The sequence below is a fragment of the Epinephelus moara genome, chromosome 16, assembly GCF_006386435.1.
Source record: "Epinephelus moara isolate mb chromosome 16, YSFRI_EMoa_1.0, whole genome shotgun sequence".
NCBI classification, from domain to species: Eukaryota; Metazoa; Chordata; class Actinopteri; order Perciformes; family Serranidae; genus Epinephelus; species Epinephelus moara.
Window position 1 is genome coordinate 3,036,869 of NC_065521.1, and position 6,137 is coordinate 3,043,005.

The following is a 6,137-nucleotide window of genomic DNA, read 5'->3' on the forward strand; positions in this document are numbered from 1 at the left end:
GCAGAAGGAGAAGCCATCGCTAACTGTAAAGCTAATGTAGCTACCAAGGCTAGTAACGTGCAAACAACAGCTAAGAGATTAGCGAGAAAGTCGTAGAAAGGAGGAGAGCTATAAGTGCTTAAACAGAACCAGTGTGGGTTAAGACTTGAAGTAGACGTTAAAGCAACTGTAGTGAGAAAACAGGCTAGCAGAATTCACCAGAGCAGTACAGAGACGCTGTCACAGAAACACCGGAAATGACACAACTCGCTTACCGCAATATGTCAGCACGTCAATGAGTTGTCTCACCAAACAAACTTACTCAAGTCACTCCCAAAAAAGCAACCTCACCACCTAGTGTTAAGGAGGAGGACACTTTCCCGTCAGTAATTCGATTTTCTCAGTTGCATATAAACTGGGACAAGGACAGAAGTCCAATTAGACGCCAAAATCGAATTTTGAGCATAGCTCGATTAAGCTGTGCATGTAAACGTACTGAGTGACTAACAGACAGCTACTTGACAGAGACAGCAGACTAACTGGACGACATGACCAAACACAAGTATGACGCTGAATATATGAAACTGTGTGGACCCTGAACTGATGACTGAGGAGAAATCTGTAGCCTGTGATTGGACCAGATGGAAACCACTGTCTTAGACACAGATACACAGAGAAATAGAGTCCAGGCTGAAAAATGCTCAAGTTATCACTTAATAAGTCAACTAAAATCAAAAGTATCAAACAAAGCCAACTTACAGCTTCTTCAAACAGTCAACAGTCAAGTGTTGAAGACGAAGAGAGAAAAGGCTCCGAAACAGGTGAGCTGTTTCCTGGAGTGAGTCATGAAGCAGGACAGGCAGGAAGGGCGGGAACAGGAGCAGACTTTCACAATAAGACGTTGTTGAGATCTACAGTGTGACAGAGTATTTCAGTGACGCATGGCTCTACACATACAGCACATGTTGCAGTACTTTATACCACATATTTATTTTCAAGGTGACTCAACAATATTTCATCCATGTGATGCAGCAGAGTTTGGACACATCCTGTCTTCTTTCAGGTGTTTAGTCAGACACTAGTTGTCTCTATAAGGAATCACAACTTTCCACTCTGGTTGACTCCTTTTTCCACTCACTTGTTTAAAGCTCATTTTCCTCTTTAGATCAGTGACATGTGTCTAATGTAAATATGTTGTGTATATGTTGTGTGTGTGTGNTAGTCAGACACTAGTTGTCTCTATAAGGAATCACAACTTTCCACTCTGGTTGACTCCTTTTTCCGCTCACTTGTTTAAAGCTCATTTTCCTCTTTAGATCAGTGACATGTGTTTTGTTACTGAAGTGAGGTGAAGCTTTAAGACCTGAAGGTGAAGCTCGAAGTTAAGCACAAAATAATCAAAACAAGTGGAGCAGACAGATGGAGGAATCTGTGAGGTCAGTAGTGTCGGGAGAGGAGGAGTGAAAATGTAAACCAAAGGAAACTAAAGTCACAACACAGAGGTATGTGGTGAGAGGAGACGTGCTCAAAGACTGGCTGCTGCTCTGGTTTATATGCATGAGACACATGGCCCAGGTGTGACTCCTGCTGCTGATGACCCTCCAAACAGGTCTGCAGCCCTGGAGACAGAAAGCTCCACAGCAGCAAAGAGCACCAAGCAGAGGAGCCGTCACAAAACACAAGAGAGACATAAAGACAGAGAAGACGCATTAGACAGAGAAAAGTCAAACTTAGAGCTGAAATGAGTTTTAAACAGATTTTACTGATTCTGGTCACGTTTCTGATATAATTTTTTCATCATCATTTCTATATCAGTGTACAGAGTTTGCATGTTCTCCCCGTGTCAGCGTGGGTTTCCTCCAGAAGACATGGAGGTTAAATGGTGACTCTAAATTGTCCACAGGTGTGAATGTGAGTGTGAATGGTTGTCTGTCTCTTTGGCCCAATCCCAAACCACTCCCTATCCACTCTCACTCCAAATCAAGTTACGCTCACAGCTGTGGAGGGTACTCCTGATTAAGGGGAAGTGTATAAAAGACAAGCCAAACCATGAGACGCCCTCGCCACTCTGCCGGAAGAAGGGAGCAGATGTAACCATGGATACCGACAGATGCTTTGTGAAAGCAAAATAGAGCAACAGGCTACTAAAAAAAAATTCAAATATGAATTAAAATTAGATAAATTAAAAATAAACTTTAATAAGTCAGATAAGAGATACAGTGCAGTGTAATCAAAGTAATTCACTTGTTCATATTTTTTAGACACAGTTCACACATTCACAGATGAACTTCATTCATTAATCTGGGCAATCTTACCTCCATCCCTGCTTTGCAGCATTCCTCTTTTTACTGAAGAGACTCATTTTTAATTCAGCGATTGATTAACTGCTTTGTTTCTTCTTCTGTCCCTTTGAACACATGATTATATATTTCTTTAAAAATCATGAGAATGGGAGGAGGACATATTTATTCAGTTTTAAATGGTTTACTGAAGCATATGGACGTGTAGGTTTTCATCTTTTGACACCAAACATTCTGTGAGTGTGTTTGAGACTGTAAAGTCAGTGTGAGGAAACAAATGTGTGTGTTTGATCTAAAATATTTTACAAAGTAGAAAGACGGAACTCTAACATTTGTACGTTATTTTCTCCATTGTGATGTTGCGCTTCCTGCTGGGCTCATCAGAAGCCTGCACTGATGCACACTCACTATTTAAAGGGATAGTTCTGATTTTTTGACATGAAGTTGAATGACATACTCATGAGCTGTGTCGTGCATCACCAGTGACTTTTCCCCTACTGTGTCCTGTGAGCAGAGTTCAGACCTGATTCTGGTGTTGAAGTAGGTGGTTCTGGATAGTTTGCTGGGGTCACAAAAATAAAACGTTTTGCTTCCCAAAGCAATATGCGTTCAAAATAGTAATACATTTGCATCAAAAAACATTGTCCGTAAAAAAGTCAGACCTCACAGTCACTTGGTGCTATTTTCTCTCCCTTCATATCACTGCGCGCTGCCGCCTGTTGTCAGCCGCACACCTTCTATCAGCTGTTTGACGGTGTTTACACGCATGGATGGGGACCAATGCGACCCAAGAGCGCTAACGTGAGAGCTAACGTGAGAGCTAGAGAGAGATTTATATTGTTACACAAGAAAATATATAAAAATGGTGCGGACTTGTGATTTTCTGGGCTGTAGCAACAAAAACCTGTCTGATTCGCCGTATACATTTCACTGCTTTCCTGTCACGGACATTGCTATTAGGCAACTTTGGCTTCTTGCGGTAGGTTTAAACATTGAAACCAAAGTGGCAAGGATAAAAAAGCTTCATGTGTGTAGTGCGCATTTCAGCAAGGACGATTATGTTCCTACAAGCCCAGGACAGAAGAAGAAACATGTTCTGAAGAGCGCTGCTGTGCCAGTACCCCAGGTAAGAACAACTAGCTACTAGCTAGCTTTGATGATGCCTAGCACTTGGTTAGAAGCTAACGGTGTTATGTCAAGAATCAGCTAGTAACGTTATGATCAGCAAATCGCTCTTACCAGTGAAGCTTCTACATAACATAACGTTATATGATGACTGTTATTACTGTCAGCACCTATGAGGAAGTGTGGTTGTGATAATAAGGATCACCACAGTAACAAATACTGAACAATTTCTGTTGTCAGTGTCATGTGTCAATTATAGTGCGCTGTTTCTACGAGTATGCGTCAAGTCACAGTATATGTTAGCTGTGTGGGAGTTTCTAAAATAACTGACGTGGGAGGCCACAGTGTCATGTGGAAGTCAGTCAAAATAACATGAAAAAGAAGACGAAGGTCATATAGAAAAAATATTTCACTGGTAATACATCATTACAAATTCTCAAAATCATATCATACCCCACAAAGTGGATAAAGGCCGAGCCTACTCCGAAAAAAGCCATATTGTTTCTAAGTGGAATGATTGTACAGAAACATATTGGTCACTGGAGGAATCTCAATATCTAAACCAGCTTCTGTCTTCCAACAGAGTCCAGATCAGTCGTCTAATCCTGTACGAGCCCCCAGATTGTGGTGGCAGAAGTGAACAAACACAGAGTGAAAGGATCAAGTTGTCTTTTGGGTTATTTAAGAAAAGTGAGAGAACAGAATAATAAGAGTTATAACGGAGTCAATGGATCTCAGCTGACAGGTCAGAGCTCTGACACCTGGAGTGTCCTCCGTACGTCTGACAAAGAATCACAGATTCAGTCACATAATATAATTAAAACTTGGACGTGCACAGCCAAAGAGAGGCAAAGGGAGGCCTCCAGTGAACCTCACTCTTGTTTTTCTTGTGTTTATTACTTACGTTCAATACAACTGGTCCTCAGAGACTGTCGAGCACAGTAAGGTAGCTTCATCGCATTACTGCTTCACTATCTTCTTCCCTGACGCCATGACCACGGCCAAAAAGCTCTGTGCTTCCCCCATATGCAACACACCTGGCTGCATTTGATCTAAATAAGGCCCAATTTGTACGCAGCTGCCACACAGTGTTCACTAGTGGTATTACAACAACACAAAAACAAGAGCAAACACAAGGACAATGGGCTCTGACAGTGATCGTCCCACAGACGAACACTGAACATGTATTGAAACTCCAGTGGCGTGTGAAGAGACACTGCGTCATCTGTGACATCAGGACCAGAACAATCCACACTGGTCTGATCAAAGTATTTTCCAGCCAGCGATACCTGTCACTGAGCATGGTGTGTGTGTTTGGGCTGCCTCTCCGTCACCTGCATCAGTGTCGTCTGATCTCAAAATCACTCTCCATGTTGGACGGCATCAGTCGCTTCCTGCACTCTGGACAGAAGACCTCTCTCTCTGACATGGAAGAGTAAAACATAGCAAATAAATACAAAGAAAAGAAGGTGTAAATGAAATGTGATCAAAGTGTTGCACAGTAACTAAATATCTGCATGTTGCAGACACTGTAATAATCAGAGGAAAAAGACATTTAGTGACTTGAATGTGGACAAATGTGCTCCAATCAAACACAGAGATGAGCTCAGAGAAAAGTCCTCAGGCTGTGTGAGTCCATGTATAAACACATTAAGTGTCCAACAGGATAAACAGTGGGACCTGTAAACTATGTCAGTGTTTGTTGTTCTTCTTCAAACCTTTACAGATTCTTTTTCAGCTAACTGAAGCTGGCAGACAAACTGTTCACGGATATGACGCGTGTCTAACAGTCCCGCGCCTCTCCAACTGTTTCCTTCCTGTGTAAACTTTACTTTCACTTTGAAGGATGGTGGTGACGCAGCTTGTTTCCTCCAGCTGAAGGTAATAGAAGCCGTTTAAAAACCTTTGACTCGTTCACACAGGCTGCCGTTAGTTTAGTTCGTCTAGAGACAGCAGGACTTTAATCTAACACGAGTGTGACTTGTCTAACAGAGAGTCTGTGGAGGAGGCGGAGACGAGCCGCTGCTCTGCCGCTGTCTGAGCCTCTTAAGGCGGCTGAGAGCAGCAGTTAGTGTCGGTGAATGTTCCGTCAGTAGATTTATACTACAGGACTGATGTGGAGACAGCAGGAAGGAGCTTAGCAGGGACTCAACCGGTTGTTTGTCAACACAGACCGTAAATGTTGAACTGCGTCACAAGCTGGCGCTGTTCCAACAGCTGCTAGAGACGTCATCACGCTGCATTCAAGGCCCTCATGCTGCGTTCACGGGACACAGTGAGAGCCAGCTGTAACATTTGGCCTTTGCTCGTTTGTTGGAGGTCCAGTTTGAGATTTTATCACCAGCTTCTTAATGATTGAAGGTTTCCTGGAGAACAAAATGTCATTTGGCTCTAATTAAAGGACAAAGTGTTGTTTCAGTGAGTTTATTGTGTCGAGAGTTTTTTGTTTAAAGAAAGTAAAGTGTATTTAATATGTAAAGATGAGACTCTACAGGTGCAGTTTGTTGCTTCCATATAGGGCTGCCACGATTAGTCGACTAATCGATGACTAATCGACTATTAAAATAATCGGTGACTATTTTAGTAGTTGACTAATCGGTTTGAGTCATTTTTCATAGAAAAGTACTATAAAAGTACCCCAAAATACTCTTACTGCAGCTTCTTACGTTCAGATATTGGCAGCTTTACACACTCTCCCGTGACCGTGAACTAAAACCCTTTGGCGTGAGTATG

At 42.3% G+C, this 6,137-nt stretch overlaps 1 long non-coding RNA gene across 1 annotated transcript; it reads left to right on the top strand.

Moving 5' to 3' along the window:
• The first annotated feature begins 4,341 nt into the window (after positions 1–4,341).
• On the top strand, positions 4,342–5,826 carry LOC126403589 (uncharacterized). Its single transcript, XR_007571332.1, has 2 exons — positions 4,342–5,285; positions 5,397–5,826. It is a non-coding gene; the product is annotated as an uncharacterized LOC126403589 (long non-coding RNA).
• Positions 5,827–6,137: the final 311 nt, after the last annotated feature.